We start from the raw sequence: 21,291 nt of genomic DNA, 5'->3' as shown, positions 1-21,291 counted from the left end.
AGCAAACAGTCAGGCAAAGGATGTGTTCTTGAAGTGAGTCAGTTCAAGAGGTGAAACTGAGATGAAATCTCATTAAAAGTATGCCAGACTGCAGTTTTCACATGTCCTTATTAGGCCTACCATTGACTTTAGCTGGATCTACAGTCCATGGGAAAATACTATCTTCCTTATCCACTGCAAAAAGCGTATCTGCAGTTCTCAATAACACATATGCTTTATATTATCTTTTCCCAATCAATGCTATTCATAGAAAGTAGTATTATTTTTTAAAAGCTTCTTTTTATTAGCGGAAAAGTCCTAACAGATTTTCAATTTCACCTGTTATACACCATTTCTGAGTTTTTGCACTGCTCTTCTTGAAAAATTAAGATTGTAGTTCAGAATTTAGAATGGGTAGATATTTTATGAAGAGCAAACAAATAGAAAAATAGGAAATTCACAAAAGTATGCAGAGGCCTCTGAAAGTGACCTTGTTTCCAGATGTGCATTTATGTCATGACTTGCTTATCCATTTATATCCTAATAAAGGTTATCCCCAAGAATTTTTTAAGATAACAATCTGTGTTTTAAAGGAGCAAATCATCAGAAAGGTAGCTCTGGGAACTGCAGGTCCAAAGCCCATCAGCTGTATGATAGGGACGATAGGAGTATATATTTATTTGGATAAAGCTTAACCAAGCTTTTATGTTGAATTCTTTCACCCTGCTTCTCACGCTTCCAGTGTATCTCTCCTTTTCCCACTTGCAAGAAAGAAAAACCTATTTATTTTGCCTGGACACAGAACCATCTGATACTGCTCACTCTTCTAGTGACAGCTAAACTTTCTTCATTGCTATTTCATTTGACACATAGGGGCAGTTTCTGTTTTTATTTAAATTATTTGTTTCCATGGCTTTTTCACTGTTTTGGTTTCCTGATGGATTCCAGTCTCACCTTTAAAATGGCAAGTCAGGGTCACAGCAGACCTGTTCACCTGTATACAGTGATACATAGTACCTGTTCCAGTTTGCAACACTCTGCAGTTCAAGAGCATCCTGGGAGAGATGGGGTGTCTTCATGGTTTATAGACTTTGATTCATTTTTGTTCTGTTGACTTGTCCAGTAGCTGTGTGAGCCCCCACAAGCCTCTGGCACCCATCAAGTCCTGCAGTGTTCTAAAGCTGAATTACATGTCTGGTGAAAAGCACCTCTTTAATTTGTTTGGGACTTTTTACCCGCCCATTTCTCTTAGTTTCATCTAGTTCTTCTGCTTTATGAAGGAGAGAATAATGACTCCGTGGTTCTTCTCTCTATGTTGCTCATGTTTTTAAAACTCCTTGTCAAACCTCCCATCTGCTTCTTTTTTTCCACTCTGAAGAGTCCCTGGCTATTTAACCATTCACTGTGTACCATTTGTTCAGCTTTCTTGCCCTTTATAAAACAGTTTGTCGTAACTTAGGGATCTCTTCTGCCCAAGTATAGGACTTCTCTTTTCAGGACTTCTATCTCTGCACACAATGTTTGGATTCCTTTGAAAACATTGATTTTTTTTTTCTGCCATTTTAACCCAATAACTCATAGCATGAAATCCTTTTTTTTTGGCTGACTTTCATTTTTTGCTACCTAGAGGTATTTGCCATCTCTCACCTCAGTCTATGCTTTTTGTTTTCAGATAACTTCTATGTCAAACCAAACAATTCCAGGGGCAGATTTCTGAGACTTCACTGTGGACTTCCATCTCCTTCCTCAGCCCAAAAAACTCCATCAAGCCATGAGATTTTTTTCTATAAAATTTATATCAATTTTTCTTCATAATATCACATATATTTATACACCTGCTAATTACATTAGATATTATATTTTCTACCAGTTTGTTCAATATTTCTGCAACCTTTAAGGCTTGACCTCTTTAAATATAGTCAGTTTGGGTTTCAATATAGTCAGTGTGACATTAGAAAGACTCAGCAGCGAAACTTTGTCTTTCACAAAAATAGTCACTCTATATTGATTAGTTTTGTTGATTTTTTTTTTTAAAGAAAAATACATAATGCAGGTCAACCACACAAACCTATTAATCACAAGACTATGAATAAATTATGAGGCAAACATTACAATTTTCTGGCAGACTGACTATGACTTTTACCAATGTATTAATGCTACATAAAAACAAACAAAGAGAGCTGTTTAAAATATTTCTGCATAAAGCTGACACTGCATTTCTCCCTGTGATTTCTGATTGTCAGTCTAATAGTTCTGTTTCCAGTCCAGCAATTAATTTCTTAGTTACTTTCCTTTGTTGGAAAAGAAAAGGTAATTCAGCAAAGATAAACGTTCAATATTTGCAAACACTTTTTTCCTGAGCATCGGGTATCTCCATCTTCAGAAGACATAACCACCTCCATGCACAGAATGCTAAGCAGTATTCAGGGTGCTGGTAAAGCAGACACAGAGCAATCACAGGAGTGCTTTCAAATACTCCTCTGGTGCTGGGATGGCTCATGGCTGCGTGTTCTCCCATGGAGGAGGTACAGGTGTGGTGTCAGGGAGAAGTGAGGGGCTGGTTCAGTACCTGCTCCCCAGCAGCCACAGTGTTTGTGGGTGTTCATGTCAGCACTGCAAACAGGACATTTCCCTAGAGCTGCTTTAATGGGGACAGACTGTTCCCCCCAGCCCAGCAGCTTCAGGTATTTAGAGATGTTTGGTTCCCTGTTGGTATGTATGCCAGCTTCATGTTATCCATGAATGCCAAACACGTACTGCAATCAAGCAGCCCAAGTGGGTAAAGTCTCTTTGGTGTAGAGGATGATGGCTGAAATGTAAGCATGGGGAGGCCTGGCAGATCATCTGTATCACACTCGCCCAATCCCATGATGGCAAGTGCCATGTGCTTATGATGGTGGCAGCAACCACAGGTGGGCTGCAAACACACCCTGTGCCCCATGCCACCGCCCAGAACGCTATCCTGGGGCTTGGAAAGTGAGTCTTATGGTGACATGGTACTCCAGAAAGAGCTGAATCAGACAATGGAACTCATATCCTAGACAACCTTAGAGATGCTTTGGCCAAAGAGCGTGACATTAAGTGGTTGTATCACATTCCCTGTTGTGCACCAGTCTCTGGAAAGACCCAATGATGTAATGGACTGTTAAAGACTACACTGACAGCAGTGGGTGGTGGGATGTTCAAACATTGGGGTACACATTCAGCGAAAAAGCCACCTTGCTAGTCAACACCAGAGGGCCAATTTGGATGGCCCTGCACAATCAAAACTTTTACCTACTGTACAAGTGGATAAAGTTCCTGTAATACATGTTAAAGACATGCTGGGGAAAACCTGGAGTAGTTCAGCCTCAGGCAAAGGCAAACCTGTCCATGGGACTGCTTTTGCTAAAAAATCTGGATGCACTTGGTGGGTGATGTGGCAGGATGTAGAAGTCTAGTGTGCCTCAAATGGATTTGACTTTGGGTGAAATGAAACAATTAATTACACTGTGTTATAACTCCCCAGGGGTAATATTAGCACTTTTATGGTGGTTACATGTGCATCACCTCACTGATCATCTCATGGCATCAATCTTAGCCACAAGCATTCTAGGGATCTGAGCCTGAATTCCCTCTGATTGCCATGTTCACATCAATGAAGAATGAACTTTGATGAAACAGAACAAGTGCAGCAGTGCTGGAATGAGAAAATGAGAACTGACTCAAACGTGCACCATGCAACAATCCAACTCCTCACACCATCTTTCCTGCCTGAAGAACTGCTATCAAAGTTGAAGGCCAAAGTCATGGAGTAAAAGAATTCAATAAACTTTTGTGTGTGTGTGTGTGTGTGTGTGTGTGTGTGTGTGTGTATTTTATGAATATTTGATAGAGGCATTCTATAGACAAAGAGAACGATGTTTGTATGTATACCTATCAAAACAGATGAATAGGGAAGATAATGGGATATTGGGCAGTGTGAAACTCGGCATGATATAACGGTATGGAAAAAGGGGTGGATGTTGTCCTGGTTTCTGTTAAGGTAGAGTTAATTTCTTCTCAGTCGCTATTACAGTGCTGTGTTTTGGACTTGTAATGAGAATAGTGTTGATAACACACTGATGTTTTGGTTTTTTCTAAGTGGTTTATCCCTAGTCAAGGACTTTTTTTTTTCTTCTGTCTTGCTCTGTCAGTGAGGAGGTAAGCAAAAGAAACTGGGAGGAAGCACAGCTGGGACAGGTGATCCAAGCTGACCAGAGGGATATTCCACACCATAGAATGCCATGTGTAGTATATAAATTGGTGGAGTTACCTGGAAGGACAGTAGATCTGGGTTCAGGAAGAGGGGTCTGGCATTGGTCAGCAGATGATGAACAATTACATTGTGCATCTCTTTGGTTTGTTCCATTATTTGTTATTATTATTATTATTATTATTATTATTATTATTATTATTATTATTATTGTTATTGTTGTTGTTGTTGTTGTTGTTGTTGTTGTTGTTGTATTTTAATTTCTTTTCAATTATTAAAATGTTCTTATCTCAAGAGAAAAGTTTTATTTGCATTCTCCCCATTCCTTTGGGTGTTAAGAGAGAGGCTGTGTGGTGTTTCATCTCCAGCTGGATTTAAAACCAAGACACAGCTTCAGCTCTGGCACAGTGGGGGAATCTGACAAGAAGAATGATGATCCTGGCAAGCAAAAGGGTGCAAGAGAGCTGGCATGGATGGTATGCAGGGTTTGCACTGCCTGTTTTGGAATAAACCCAGCACATGAAGCAGCCTCTGTAACAACACTCAGCCATTGTGCTTTTCTGCTTGTCTGTCTCCAGATTAGTATTTTTGGGCAGGCACTAGCTCTGGAGACACAACAGGGCACAAAACATGCTCTATTTCAGACACTGTCACTTTCTCACAAGGAACAGGACACTGCAAGGTCCTCAGCAAGAACGTCTCTTACCGTGCTCTGTCAGTTCACCTCCACACTCCTCTCACTGTTTTCAGTTCTTCCTCCAAGTGTGTTAAAAATTGCCTCAAGCCAGGGATTTACTACTACAATATAGTGATCAGAAAGAGATCTATTGATACTATTACTATTATACTACTGATTCAAGTCGAGGGAGTGAGGCAGTTTTGCAGTTTTATGCAACTCATTGGAGCTCTGTAGTTATTTAGTTGCATTGAATAATTCAGTGGGTAGGCTGTCTGAAGTGCAGCAGGCTCTTTGTTTCCTGTGAAGGGAAGGGTGGCGCATGCTTGTAGGACTTCAGACATCTCTCCAGCAATTGGCACAGCCTTTTTCAGAGTCACATACATTCAGAGAATACCTCCCAGCACCCATACAGGCCCTCTGCCAAATCTTCTGGTTTTCACACTATAAGGCAAAATCCTGTTCAGTTTTGTCAGTATTACTCTACTGCTGTCAGCAGAGTCATTCCAGAGTCACACAGTTGCAAACGGATTTGATCCAATCTTTAGTGTTTCCCTGACCCAGCACACACCATCCTAAACTTTGTCTGCTATTTGATCAGTGTTTCTCCCCTGCCTCCTGACCTAGAATACAAGCTGATGCATAGAAGCCAAACCACAAATATCAGTCCCCAGACAAACACCAAAACTTGTGTGTCTCAGGTGCTAATCCTCCTGAGTCCTCACACCAGACCTCACCAGAGACTTCCCTGCTAACCTGCACCCCAGGCAAATGCCCCAGCCACCCCTACTCAGGTTGATTTTCCTGCACACCCTTGCACACGACTACCACCACTCCATAGCAAGAAGAATGACTCTCCTTAGGGAGCTTTCTTCCACTCACCTCTCTTCCCCATTTCCTTGCAGCTTCTCTTTGAAATTAGACATTAGCATAAGGAATAAAACTGTTTAAAAACCTGTAGAGCATACCTGGTTTCCTCAGAGAGTTGCTACTAAAAAGCAAACACAGAATTACATGGGCATCCACCTCCTGGGCACACCTCTGTTAGCATTTGACATGGACCCAGCCAGAGAGAGATTGCTGCATCTGCACAGACTGCTGCAGTGGAACCTTGGATTTTCTGTCAGACTGCTGGATGAAATCACAGCTTCCTTGCTGGTATGCTCTGGCTCCTTTTCAGCTTCACACAAGCAGCCTGTCCTGCAGAGGCTTGGAATTCAAAAGTCGCTTTGTTTTGTTTTTCTTTGAGTTGGTTCTGCTGCTGTGTCTGCAGTGCTGCTGGAGGGGGAAAAGCATTTAGGAAAGGAAGGAAAGGAAAAGCATTCCTGCAGGCTTTTACTGTCAGTGGTGCAGGAGGATGAGTAAACAGTGCAGACAGCTAAAAAGACTGTGCTAAGTGGTGTAAGAGCCTAAAAGCTTTCCAGTGTGCTATCCCATTGGTTTGCTTGAGTATTGTATATGGGCATATAAAGAGGGAACAGTGTGGCCTTAAGGCCACATTCATGAACTGAGATGGCTGAGTGAAAAACTCAAAACTCTGTCCTGTTATGCCAAAAAGACTCTCAATAAGCAATCTGAGCTGATCTGCAAAAATTGTTTCTGGTCTCCAACTGATGCCATTTCTCCAAGCACAACAATAACAAAAAATGAAAAAAAAAAAAAAAAGGAAGAGGAAAGGAAGTGTGCTCAAACCACCCAATTCAAAGTCTACATAGACCTTTCACAGTCTACAGTTTTAGATGTCTCCTTTTGAATTTCCAATGCTGGGGCAGTAAAGCCAGGATCCCCTTATTTTAGTCACACTAAAGAAATTATATTTGTTCTAAAATACCAAATTACTTGATGAATATGTATGGCTGAATAGGCATCAACTCTCTTAGGGCTAATACTGGTGAGCAGGCTTCAGCAAAAGGTGAAGAGATCCAGAGCCACAAACCCTTTAAGGCAGTGGTCTGCCTTAACACTGTGAGTGTGCTAAGGTTTTCAAGAACACTAAAGTCACTACATCTTGATGCACCTCTCTGAAACTGTCAGTGTAATATTTGTGGGTTTTATGAAGAATTGATGTTTGAGACTGCTTCTTTGAGCTTTCTGGACACATATGACCATGCTGATCTGCCTATTGGTCTTAATTCATTAATTAACTTTATGGCTTCTGTCAGTATAATATAGACTTGGGATTTACCTCAAGTATTTGCTGGGAATATTAGTTTTTTACTTTCTGCATAGTCCCAGCTACATCTCAGGGCACAGTTTCACTAAGCCCAGGTGCTGGAACAGGAATGCTCATGCTTGTCTGATCTTGCAATCAGCTGGATCAGCCCACTGACCCAGCTGAAAAACAATCTGCTATTTTTCTAGGGCAAGTTTTCCATTGGATCAGCTTGTTGATCTCTTTGTTGGCACAGTCACGAATACTTTGCCAACACAAGGCAGGAGGGGACTTGCACCTGTAAGATGAAGGACGATGCCATCCCTTTTGATTTCAGTCTGCATGAACACCTCTTAAACCTCACCATGAAGTGAGGTCCTCAAAGTTCACCACAAACTCAAACAGTAGAGATCCTGACTAAGTGCAGTTCTGTCTTGCTTGAGTCTGTATTTATAGCCACTTTAACTTCAGAGGATTTGCTACAAAATTATAGTTGTCTGAGGGGTAACTCAGGCAATCCTTGTACAAGGAGCAGCTGGTATGAAGAAAGAAGACACAGATCACAGCCAGTGCAATGTTGTTGAAAACATGTAATCACTATTTAATTTGACTTCTCAGCTTTGCTAAGCTTTTGGAAACTTTCCAGATGTAAAAATGCTCTTTGATTTCTTCCTTTCTTTTCTTATACCAAGAGGAAGCTGCTTCTGAATTTCAAGGAGACAAAATGCAGCACAGGATGCTATGAAATACTACAGCAAAATTTTCTGTCTGACACAGAGACCTAAAGCAACCCCTGCATTGGTGCTGTAGTACCTTCAGGTGACCAGGAAATCTGCTTGCACATCTGTCTGGACATTTCTAAATATTTTGATGTCATTTAGAGTTTTGCTTGGAAATCAGACATCTGCAATAGGTAAATGGATCCTGATCTTCGTCTTACCTACAATAAATTAGGCATGCAGTTGAAATAAAAATTCTTATATGGTAAGTGGGGAGAGATAGCAACCTCCAGAAGGCAACTCAGTCCATCGAGCAGATATGCATATATGGGATGAACTGAACCCTGAAAATGCCCCTCTCCCCTCCTCACCATGGAAGGTAAAAGAAGACAAGGCCTTAAACTGAAGAAGGAAAAGAACTCCTCTGAACTCACTAAAGGATGGATCTGAACCAAAGAAAACTCAGATTCATGAGGATGAAGTGGGCTGTGAGGGTAATTAGAGCTGTGTGTGTCAGGTGCTGTCTAAGCAAGGCTCAGATCTGTCAGAAACTTGTGCAAGCCTGTTTTATTCTAACTTCTTGAGCTACCATTAACCTGGGGAACTTAGGCTGCTGGGAGGTGCCAGGGCCAATGCAGTAGTATGGGGGTGGGGAGAGGGGGGTTTCTTTTCTTGGGTGGGTGACTTGTGGGCAGAGGAGGCACACTCTGAGCAGGAGTGCAGAGGTCCAAAGCCCGTGTAGAGTTTAAATCCTGCTCACCCTGAGTGTGTGCCCACCACCCTGGAAGACAAGCACAAGCACCTGATGAGGGTCCAGAAGTCTGCAGCACTTGAAAGTCTGGAAATGCTTTTCTGGCTGAGAGTGCGAGCATCAGACTTGCAAGTCTTTATGCATCTTGTACAAAGTCAATTTGTCACTTGCTGGCTCTAGGCCAGATAGGACATAAATCTTACTGTGAGTACAATTTTAAATAGACATTTCTGCTCAGCCAAGAAGGTAAGTGTGTGTAATTTGGGAGCAGAAAAGCCTCAGTGCTGCATGCACTCAGTGCTGAAGCAGTACCATTTCCAGCGTGTGTCACTGCTGACGGCAGCGGAGCCTGAGTGATGGAAATGGCTTCCTCCAGGCACAGCAGGTTTGTTGCTATGCTATTTCTGAGCCCCCTGCTTACTTCTGTTACTGGAAAGGGCTTACGTTTGTTTCTAAATCTGTGTCTATTGATTAGCACTTGGCAACTGGCTGCACAGCTTAATGTAATGATCATATTTGTTATTCCTGATGCACAGAGACTGTTCTTTCTTTTTTTAGTTGCAGGGTGTTCTTGCTAGCTCAGCTTAGCACTGTGCATATTTCACAGTCCAGGGTATTTGGGATTTTCTGTTGAAGCATTTTATACTGGCAATGAAGAGAAAACAAAGTACATAATATTCATTTTGAATGAAGTTGTAACTATATATCAAAACATTATTGAGGTGTAAAATACCACATAACACATCAGTTTTTACTGCACTAGGTATTTGGTTGGCTCTCTCTATTACAGTAAACACTTAGTTTTCCCACAAGTATATTAATTACACTCACAAACGGTACTGTTTCTACATGTATGTTTTTGCTGAAAAATAAAATTAATCAGAGGAGTCTGTTAAGATTTGCCTTTAAAAGATACTCATTGCAAACACAACAATACAGAATTACCACTACCTGATCAGCTACTAGATCTTCTCTGTGCTGGTTTCTTGGCTGGAGCATTTGTGATTATATTCTAAATAACTTTTACTTAGCTCATGCATTCCATCTCCTTTCCTGAGGAAACTGTGGAAAACCTGGTATCAGATGTCACTTATTGGTTACAGTTATTTGTTCAAGAATTTTGTTCAGCACTTTCTACTAACTTTCATCCTGATAAGAGAGTTAATAAAAACCACAAGTAATATTACATGTGGTTACACAAGTGACCAAAAGCAATTCTCGCCAATGTTTGCTATAGGTCTTCAGTTAGATGCTCAGCAAGACAGCAACAATAGCTTCAGTGTAGTTCAGTGGAAAAAGATTATTTGGACCATTACTGTATGCACTGTGTCCCCTCATGTGACATTCATGCCCCAGCCCTACCCACAATAACTCTTTGACATGTGTTTTGCCACAGATCGGGTTAGGTTATGGCTCTTCAGGACTTGTTGGGGAAGAGGATCAGACTAAGTTCTTGTTGAGGTCTCTTGGGGACTTCATCTATCAGCATTTCCATGAGTGCTGCTACTGTTCAACTCTGCTTTCAAACACTGCAGCAATGCCCACTGCAGGTCTCCCAGACACCAGCCACTGTCTGGGTGACACTGCCTAGAATAAAACAGAAGTTTCCAGATGGCCACTACTGTGATCCTTTTCAAACTGGCAGAGCTGAGGTGCAGTGGTGCCAAATTCCTGATGAAGTCTCAGATAGACTAATTTCCCCATCCAATACTTCTACAGTTGCTAGTCTTCTTTGAGACCCAAGAACACCTGGTTTTGGTCAGAGTCTGTATCTCAAAGAGGCCACAAAGGATTCTTTCAGGTGCAGCATGGAGCCATCTCAGCAGGCTGCTGCTAGGTGTCTGATGACAACATCATTAATTTTAGGAGTGGTCTTTGAGGCTTTTGTTCTTCCTACACAGTCTTGTCATGTCCTGAAATCAACTCAAGCATCTCTCAGCTATCCATGACCAATAGGAAATGAAAGCTGATCATCACCTTCATCTGTCTTCTAAAAAAATTACCTTAAACTGGGGTTGGCAGCAGGGGGCTGAATGGAGTAGCCCAGCAGACTGTATATGCCATCCTCTCCCACTGTACAACAGGGCCCCTGTTTGAAAACTTAGAAAAAGCTACTGCTTCAGGGTCCTGGGAGTGGTGTCCAAGTCACCATGACTATAGACAGAACTCATATGGACACCATGGAGACAAAAGAAGGACCCTTCCATCTGGAATAATGTCTCTACAGTGCACAAGTGAGATCAGTTTTTCTTACACTGGTGATGCCTTACCAGGTCAGCACTTGATTACATATTTTTCACAAGGTGATGCTGGAGACCAGAAGCTCTCCCCTGTGACATGCACTCTACATACCAGCTACTTTAACACATCCTACTTGTGCTGAACAAGCTCAGGAAATCCTGCTCTAATACTTTGGATGTCACCAGAAGCGTCACCTCAGTAGCACTAATGCTGCCCCAGCCAGCCATAGCAATGCCAGGCCCTTTAAGAAAGCTAGATGTCTGATCCTGTTAACACAAAATCTCCAAGAGATTAATGAGAAAGATTAAAAAAGTTAGAAAATAATACTAATGTAGACAGCTGATGCTCTTTAGCAGCAACATGCAACAATTTTTAGTCATCTTTCAAAGGATTTTAATCTTTATCTTGGCAGGATGGTAAAAAACCACAATCACAGGATATAGAAATGACTCATCCCAGGGGGTTCTGCTTCTTCAGCTCCTGTGTAATATTCCACCTAAAACACAAAAATGCAGTATGTAGTTTAAGAGTCAAGAATGGCTGGGAATGGTGCCTTTGTTTCTGTGCTCCAGTGCTTTCACCACAGTCTCCCTCCTGACCCTGTGTACAGTGTAACAGCTCCTACATTCTGCTTGCACAGCTGTAAGAGAAACACAACTCAGTCACAGATGGAGGTTGTCATTGCAATAAAATGTCCAGAATCAAATCATGTTGATGATCATGCCTACATTCAGGGAGATTGCCATTTAAAGAGAAGGTGCTAGGAAGGTTTCCTTCCTTAACTTCTCTGTGACCTAAAATAATAACAAACAGCAACACATATCCGTAATCTTAATATTTAAACATTTTCTTATAAAAGACATTTTTGTCTCATTTCAGACGGATTTTGTTGTTGTTTTTTATTACATAAACAGAAGAAAGGACAGTCTTGTGATTATAATCAAAGGCTACAAGTCAGGAGATCAACATTAAGCTTTTCAAAATTTTTCTCAGTAGTTTTGTTCTCTGCCCTAGTAAAGAGTGAGTGACGTGCTTCCTTAGCTTATAGAATTGTAAGAATTTTTAAGAATAAAACCCAAAAATGCTGGATTTATAGTCTGGTGCTTAGATCAAATTGGTTAACTAGTGCTAGTTACATTTCCAGCAGAAAAATCTGACTAAAAAAATGCTCTGCATGTGTATAAATCAGTGTGGCTGCTTGTCTTAAAAGCAAGCTTGGAGTAAGCATTGAGTGCTGTAGTGACTGACTCATGGCTCACCTATGAGATTCTGTTTTCAGGTCATGGCCACATAAACACAAAAAAAACAGCTGCCAAATACATTACAGACTGAGATTTTCTGTAGCAATGTGACACAGAAACATCACGAAGTGTTACTCATGCAATCTTGTCCATCTATCTGTTGCATTTACAGTGCAGTACTGCCTGAAGTTTGGCCTTGGTTCGGGGTCCCATTGGGCCTGGTGGGGTACAAATAAATGATCTTTTTTCTTAAAGCAGCTTTTGGAGCCAGAGAAGATCTTGATCCACTCATTGCAGAATTATGTGCTTTGTCTGACAGTGTGGGAATTGTAGAATCATAGAACAACTTGGGTTGGAATAGACCTTAAAGATCACCTTGTTCCCCGCCCACTGCCATGGGCTTTCATTTTACGAGAAGTTTACTGGGAGAGAAACAAGTACAGCAAGATAAAGCAGAAAAGGCTGCTGCTTATAAACAGCACTGCTGGTCAGAAAGTAGCCAGCCCTAAGAATGAATTCTGGCTGCCTCAAGCTGTTGGAAACTTCTGAGAGGGCAGGCGGTGGCAGGAAATAAAAAAGCACATTGAATAAATCACTTGATGCTTTGATTAAGAGGCATGGGACTGTGTATCATGTGATAGTTAAAGCCATAAGCTCCAGCCTTTAAGATATTATTTGGTACACGAGCAGTCTGAATGGGCAGATGGCATTCATGAGCAGGATTACTATTTCTAGCAAAACAGGTCAAACCAAGTCACTTAGAAATGGAATTAAAATGTAGATTGTTATCTCTCGATATCTTCACAAAGGTATGTGACTTTTAAAAGAGAGCTAATGAATTGGGATCATTATAATTGCATCATTTTCATCAACAAAAACATTTAGTGTAGTAGAGAAAAGTTTTGCCTTTGTTTCCTTTCTGTCAGCTAACTACACACTGATTTTCCAGCATGAAATTTGTTTCCTTTCTGTCAGCTAACTACACACTGATTTTCCAGCATGAAATTTGCCTCCAAATAGGAATGGATCGTCTGACTACTACTGACCAAAAGCATTCATTTTCTTACACTACAGAATAAGGCCATAGGCTGAGTGACATCATGTCGTGAGTGGGAGCAAATGCTGCACACAAAGCGTGGTTCATTGACAATAATGTCTATCCTCATAAATAGTAGCCAGACTCAGTTCTCCATGGCCTTTCTGTTAGCAGGCACCTTCATGGGTTTCTGACTGCTCTGAGCCAGGGATTAAAGGAGGTTCCATAGGCAGCTCTGAGACGAAATTCTGCCTCACAAAGGCACAGAATCACAAAGAACAACCATGTGGCAGAAGTGCCCACATTACTTCCTGTGGCAACCTCTGGTTGCTGGCTAGGCTGAAGCACAGGGTAGGAGGAGCTGCTTTTGCAAACAGAGGTTCCAGAAGCCTTTCAAAATTCCTGTCCCCTCACAGTGAGGGAGGAGAAGCGACAGCAATTCCTGGGTAGCTGCAAGAGCCAGGCAGCTGCTTGCAGGGGTAGGATGGCAAGCTGGAGCAAGGTCCCTGCAAAGGACCTGCAGAAAGTGCTTTTTAAAGGGCCTATGGGAAGGAGATATTCCTTTGCCTTTTCTACATGAGCATCAGCTTTCTGGGACCATTTCTCACAGACCCATTCCCAGCATTCTTCTTTGCCATAACACCTCTCCAAACCCCAACACTAACAGAGTATTAGCAGGAAAACATTATCTACATTGTCTTAATGGGCATGGAGCACATTGGAATTCCAAGTGCTCTGCTTTATCTTCCTGAGCTTGACTGGTGAGACCCTGCTCAGCTCCCTGCATGTGGCCAGATGCCTCTACAGCCCTGGGGCAGCCTCCAAATCTCCTCAGCTGATGTCGGGTTCCCAGGCAAGCCTGGGAAGTCTCACTGGAGCCCATGCCTTGCCCAGAAGGCTGCAGACAATGAGCAGCAGCCCACACCAGCACGGGGTGCAGGGTGGTGAGAGGCAGCGCTGGCCCAGCAGCTGGCAGGCGCAGGGAAGGCACTGCCAGCCCGTGTCTCCCAGTGCTGCTCTGGCAGGCTGGGCCGGCTGGGGCTGTTGGAGGAGGCAGGCAGCTCCCTCACCCCAGGCAGGGGAGGAGGCAGCAGGCAACAACCTCACAAGCAGAGCAGAAAGAGGCCACCAGCCCCAGACAGCTCTGCTGGCTTTGAGAAACAGGGCGTCTCATCCCTGCTCTGCCTATGCCACTTCAGCATCACCAGGCCTAGGAGTGTGGGGGGATTGTACCTGAGGCTTCCATCAAGCCTCAGCAAGAAAATACAGAGTACCTTGCCTCCACTGGCTGATGGAGCTGCAGTGGGATAAAGCAATGGAGCTGCAGAAGAGTGAGAGGGTAAAAGAGAGAGGTGAAGACTTCAGGAAGTTTGTCACAGAATTCATTACTCCTTGAAGACGATGTTCATCATCAGGAAGCTTCCATATGAGATGTGATTTCAGCTGGGCCATCAGAGAGAGTAGGGGCCAAAATCAACTTGTTACATCCCCAGGACTCTCTTCATACAGTAGCTGTATGAATACAGCTACAATACAGATTGCATTGAGATGTTTGTGTACTGGGCACTGCACAAAGTCACAGTAAGGCAGTCTTTGCTGCAAGGGGCTTGCACTGCAGGTTGGTCCACTAGTAAAGAGTAGAAGAGAGGAGAAAACAGATCATCACAATTTTATCTGGGGGAGGTGAGGAAACCAAAGCTGAAGGAGGTAAACCACGGACAAAGAGAAAGGACAGGCAGTGAAACTGGCTGGAAGTGAAGGAATTGGGAAAAAGGGGTGGTAAAGGATTTGGCTTGATAGTCAACGCAGAGGAGGTAATCAGGAACACAGTACAGTCCAGCAGCAATGCCAGAGAGCTTTGCCTCCTTGCTTTTGCTTTAAATGCACTCCCTGCATCAGCCAACTCTGCCTGTGGGGTCAGAGAGATGGGCTGGTATGTGCAGAGCAGATGTTGAGCTGTGCGATCCTGAAAAACAAGATTGTCTTAGATCAAGAGCAGACCAATGTCTCTGCCAGAAGGTGCAAAAGCAAGCAACTATTTAGACTGACTGCTTGATACATAAAAGATGAAACCTTGGTCACAAAGTAGGGGTATAACGAATTTTGCAGTGACACTTTTATTCCAAGCCCCAGACTCTACAGCAACTAACCAAAATGTGCTTTGTGTTTCTTCTACCCATGCCCATGGATGAATTTAATATGTGTGATCAGAACGCTTGTGACAAGTGCCAAAATGAGGACTTTGGAAAGTAAAACTATATATTTATCCACAAGACAAACCCAGCATAAGCAGAGCCTTTAATGTGTCCCATTCAGGTACAGGGGCCACCACAGAGATGGGGGCAGAGGGGCTGCAGCAGTTTGTCTTTCATAGGCACCTGCTCCTTCCTCTCTGGGTTCAGTCTTTCAGCAATGCTGGCAATTCCTGGCAGCTGTGGTGGTGTCTGTTAAAGTCTCACCTAAAGGAGAATTGTTGATTCTATGTTTCTTGTGTTTTCCTTTTTTTTCTTTCTTTTTTAAATTTTTCTAATTTTTTTTTTTTTTTTTTTTTTTTTTTTTTTTTAGATTTTATTTTAATAGATTGGAAAGCAAGGTATGGAAAGCAAGAACTAGCAAAGGGAAATCAGTGACATTCCTTTCTGGGTCATGGAAACCAGAAAGGTTGCCAGTTTGTTGGCAAATATGCAAAGAACTGAATCTAAGCACATTCGTTTGATGTTGAAAACAGGATTTAAATGCTGCATTAGGCTTGTGACTTCTCTTTTGACTTCTACTATCCATAATTCAGTATTTGTTGCATGTGACTCATTTGTTAAATCATATGCATTACTTCTGCTATGCAGTGAGTTTTTCTAAAACTGATCTGTTAAAACGTCTCCCAGAAATATCAGCAAAACAAAACACCTTTTGCAAATGTTGATAAAAAATAAAATAAAAAGTAGGGTAAGTTGAGCAAGGATGGTTCTTGTATAGATAAAATATCTGAAAATATTTTATTTCCTTTTTCACTCACATCCTGTCAAGCTATGCCAATTCAGCCAGAGAGAGACTAGGCACAAGGGATGCAAAGGTTATGTCTGACACAGATAAACTTCTCTTTTATCTCTTTATGGTCTCAGTTTCTGAGCTGTAATTTGAACCAGAGATCAAGTCAATGTAACAAAGACACAAAACATTAGTCAGACTTCAGTAGGCACAGGTCCTGAGATTCAGTTTCCAAACTTTCCAGTTTGTTGCTAGCATCAGATGTCATAAGCTGTACCTCTATTCATTTAAAATGGTTCAGTGGTCTGAAGGGAACATAAGAATACCAGTGATAAATTACAGTATGCAGGTAGTTAGGTTTTCTTGCTCTTTTTTGCCTCCTTCCTCCATTTATCAGATTTTACTATACATTCTAGCTTGCCTCTTCACAAGCACCTTTATTTGACAGTGCGCAGCAGAGAAGCAGCATTTGACAGCCTTTCAGAAAGAGAGGGAGAGAGGGAAGGAGGGGGGGAAAGAGAGAGGGAAAGAAAGTAGTTTGCGCTTTGCAGACCATATATTCACCACACTGGTGCACTTTCACATAGACTGAGTGTCATCACCACACCTTAACACTGGAGTGATCCAGGGAAACCTTACCTTAGTGTAAGTATGCATCAGGCACCGTTCAGCAAGATGGCCAACATGCAAATGGAAGATAAATAAATGACAAACTGCTACAGCTTCAGCTTGCAGAGTGTCAAGTAGCTCCTGGAAAGTGTTTAGAACTTTCCACTACCAAACAGGTAGTTTCCATGGAGGCTGACAGGTTTCAACATGGGCAGAGCAGGTCTGTCACTTTGTACAGATCAAGGGCAGTGAGGAGCTGCAGAGCCCCTGGGCTGTGGGAGCTTTACCCATGTGACAGCTACACACACAGCAGATGTTTCTGTGGCAGCGACTCTTGCAGCCCATTGTTTTTCTGTAGAAGACAAATGGAGTTCCCAGGCACTCTAGAAGCATTCCTGAAAAAATCCAAGGTCATCTCTGTCATGCTTAAGGACTGAATTCCCATTTTTAAGTTTAGCTGTCCTGAGGAAAGCCCTCCTCTCCTCCATCTCCACAGTGCAAGCAGTGTGTGAGCCTAGAGACCACTTTTGGTATAGATAACAGTGTCATGCCGATACAGTTAAGTTCGTTGACACCTACTGTGACACACAAAAGGAGAAATTTCCACTTGTTATTCCTGCTTTTAATATCTGTACTACATTATACCAGATAGACAGGTTTCATTGGGAAGAGAGAAATTTATAAAGGTGGTGTATTTATCTTAGTAAATATTTACATCTATGTGCTTCCATAACAGCTATGTACATGACAGACTAAGTAAATTCAGTTTAAAAGCCCAAACAGAACACAAGAGGCAGCAAAAATAATTCTCCAGGCCTCAGCAGAACCCACCCTCCCCCTTTAGTCACTCTGATATCCAGTAACTTTCTAACTTCATTATACAAACATATTACACAGACGTTGGTGCTTTTATTTGCTTCTCTTCAAAAGGTTTATGTGAGTGTCTCTCAGGTTAGGGCTTAACCATGTCCTGCCTGCAGATCCCCAGGGATGTGCAAAGCCTCCAGTGTCTGGGCTTGCCATTTACTTGTGTAGGAGCCACCATGGGATCTGGACTCCTATACAAGAGCAGTGAGCCTGTGACTGGGACACTCCTCTCCCCTGCACTGCTGCAGGCTGTGACACTGACTGTGTGCAACACTTCGGGCTGAAAAGCTTGGGAGTTCACTAAATGGAATTGCAGAGAAAGGAGAAACCAGACACTAAGTATGAGGGGTGCTGAGAGAGAGAGAGATTTAACAGTGCCCAGTGGAGATGCCTTACTAAACTAATACAAACCTAATAAACAGAAGAGCTGCTAAATATCAAAAGGAGTTAAGCAATGAAAAGTGGCAGAGAGCCAAGCAGTAATACTGAGCCTCTTAATGCAAAGAGAAAGTACTCAGCAAACACACAGTTTGTAATACAAAACGAAGGGACAGATCCTATTTTAATAAGATTTGCATTGTATTAATAATCTTCTGTGCATTTTTTCTGACTGAACATGTTTATGTACATCCAGTGCATGAAGGATCATCACAGAAGTGAAGTTGTCTTAAATATATTCTTTGAAGCCAAGTTTTTCTCCCTTGGAAATAAAAAACAGCCTCTAAAATTATTTAAAAATGCAAAGGGGAACTACTTTCCATAAGTCTGAACTCCAGGACTACAGTATGAGGAGAATATGCAGATATTTTCAGGAAAAAGAGAAGGTGCTATAGAGGAGAAACGTTATACATGCACACGTGCACTTACATCTCTAGCTCCTGGAATCCCAGGATGCTGGGGGTCACCATGGTTACAGACAGATGTGAAAGCTCCCTTTGAACAGACCATCAGCTGCTGTTTGTTGTTAGTGAGGCCCCCAGTGAGGCAGTGAAAGGTGGGAGAGAGTGGCAGCCTTTTCCCAGCCTGCAGAGGAGGATGCCCAAACCATGCCCTGCTGATGAGCAGAAACTGCGCTGTAATGCATAGGCTGAGGCAGGGCTAGCACAAATAAATGTGGCACAGGGAGTGGGACTGTCTCTGAGAAGCTGATCTCATGCAAAGGCAGGGAACAAAGGAGGCGTTAATATGCAGCCACTGGCACTTTAGGCAGCATCCATAAGCAAAGAAGCCATTTTCTTCAGAGGTGGGGCTGAAACGGAGGGGATGACTGAGCATCATAGGGCTACATCCCAGTGCAAACCAGTTCTCCTTTTTGCCTGTACTCCACATAATTTAGTGTTTACATAGCAAAAGTGTCCAATCAGCACAGCAACATGCAGAATCCTGGATGTTCCTGGGTCAAAGACTCTTTGGCACAAGTTATTGCTCTGATCACAAGTGTGGGCAGGCAAAAATGAAATTAAATCCTCCACAACTGGAGGGAATTTTACCCTTACATAATGCTGTTTTTTGGAAGGAATCATTCCATGTGATAATCCCCTGTTGGTATTATTTGCCCTGTGAGTCAGGAAGCTTGTACTCCACTCATGACACTCTGCCCATTTTTCCCTGGGATACGTCTGTGTATTCATGTTGATATCATATCTCATTTTGCAAATTGCTCCAGCTACACTTCTGGGTAAATATACCATTAACAGTTTTCCCAGTCTTGTTACTGACTTGGCTAACCATTAACAAAATCATCCTTTTTACAAAGTCCATAAAATGTCCTGGTCTTCAAAGATGCAGGTGATGAGTTGAAGACTGCTGAAATGTTGTTCCATTTGCACGTGTGAACTAGAAATACTTAACGCGTTGCTTTATGCAAGATTTTCAGACTCCTGGGACAACTCTTTTTGTACCCCTACATAAACCCTCAGTAGGTAAACAGGGGCTTTGGGTATCATTTTCATGAACTGTATGTGTACTTTCCCAGTTTCCTGGGTACTGCTGGACAGGGAAGAGGTCAGAAAACAGCTGATCACTAGCTTTCACTGTAGAAAGCAAATTGTGGGCAAACAGCACCCAGGGCAGGCAGGCTGGTATGAAGTGATCTGTCCAAGAGATGACTGCGTTGTTCTCCTAAGGGGAAAACCACCATGGTGGAGATAACAGAAGGTCCAATAACTAAGGAGTGATTTCAGTAATTCAAATTTTAAAGGATCCTACCATAGTAAGCAAAGATGTATAAGTAGAGACATCTAGAGGGAAAGAAAGCAGCAAGATATTTTCTGGGAAAAGCAAAGTCTGTTACATGGGTACTTCTGCACCTGTAGACATAATCTGAATTTTGACTCAGCCCTGAAATCAAAGGGCACTGCCAACCATGTCCAGTGAATCAACAAATGTTGGCTTGTTTGGAAGGAAGAGCTATATCACTACAATTATTTCTGATGGTGTTATTTGCCCAGAAGGTATGTGCCTTAAAAAAGACTTCTTGGCATGTCAGTGGAAATGAGCAAGAGCTTGACTCATGGACCTTGTTTTGAGAACCCAACACATGAAGAAGCTGCATTCTGTCTTGCTTTAGGGTGTATTTGAGAAGACTGTTTTGAGAAAAAAACTGTGATGACTTCTTCCCTGAGGAGGAGCCAGATACAGGCTTTCATATCTCAGGATTATCCAGATGCATTTCCCAAGTCTTAAAAAAATGCTTTTCTATATTGTGTGACAATGACTCATGGACTAAACACCCAGGGAGGGGAAAAGTGAAACTTTGGGAGAATCTACGTGCCTTATTGCTATGGCACTAGCTGATCTTAGCACCATCAAAATGGGGTGGAATCTTCTTCCTTGCTCCAGCTTTCTCACCCTTCCTCCTCTTCTGGCCGTCAGGACTGCCCTCAGGGCTAGCCCAGCTCCCTGACCAGTCACACAAGCAGCAGACAGCAGAATGGAGAGCAGGGGATTGGGCAGTTGGAGTGGCATGGAGAGGAAGGAAGCCCTCTCCTGCTGGCAGGGAGGTGTTGTAATAACTTCATCACCATGTACAGCTTTGGGTGCTGAGAAATGTGCAAACACTTTCGTAAACCTTGGTGTGAAACAAAGAGTTGGGGTCACAGGGAAATCACTTCTCTCTCTACCTTCAGTTGCCAGACTCCAAAGTAGCATACCAATTGTGAAAGAACATTGACTTTCCAGTTGCAGGCTACATTTCATGTCCAAGATGATAAACCTCCATAAATGTACTTACAATTTGCCTTTCAGAAAGGAGGATGTTCTGCCACCAAGAGACTGTACCACATATGCTTCCTGACCCCATCTCTCTCTCAGAGGGAAAGCAGGTGCCTTTTTCATACAGTATGTATTCCTAGCCATAAAACAGGTGAGGTGTTTGTCATTCAGAAAAAAATAAAGAATGTTGAAGGCAAGAAAAGAAAACCCAAGTCATAAAGGTCCATTTTACATAGAGAAGATACAGGCAATAGTCATGAGTCACCCTTAACAAATGCGTTAAATTATATAATTCACAAATGTCCAGCCCTTTAGGATTTTACTAAAAGCTATTTGCTGATTTAGAGATAGAGACAGCAAAATGGAGTGAAAAAGCAGGGCCTTTTGGAGAAAGGGAAGTAATCAGCACTAATGGATTTATTGTGCAAAAGCTCATGTGGTTGAAGAACTATGCACATACACACACATCTGGCTGCTTCAGCTGCAGTAATCATGAATGCAGCTTGCTGATGCCGAACAAAAATCTGTATCAATACAATAAGTTATCTGTTCATTTTTATAATGTAGATCTCAAGATATCAGCTACAA

The 21,291-nt window shown here is 42.3% G+C and overlaps 1 long non-coding RNA gene across 1 annotated transcript; it reads left to right on the top strand.

Annotated features, from left to right (window-relative positions):
• The first annotated feature begins 8,804 nt into the window (after positions 1 to 8,804).
• On the top strand, positions 8,805 to 20,888 carry LOC140683736 (uncharacterized). Its single transcript, XR_012055116.1, has 2 exons — positions 8,805 to 8,896; positions 20,737 to 20,888. It is a non-coding gene; the product is annotated as an uncharacterized lncRNA (long non-coding RNA).
• Positions 20,889 to 21,291: the final 403 nt, after the last annotated feature.

This window comes from Taeniopygia guttata, chromosome 3 (assembly GCF_048771995.1).
Source record: "Taeniopygia guttata chromosome 3, bTaeGut7.mat, whole genome shotgun sequence".
In the NCBI taxonomy this organism is placed as follows: Eukaryota; Metazoa; Chordata; class Aves; order Passeriformes; family Estrildidae; genus Taeniopygia; species Taeniopygia guttata.
This window is presented reverse-complemented; position numbering and strand designations above follow the sequence as displayed.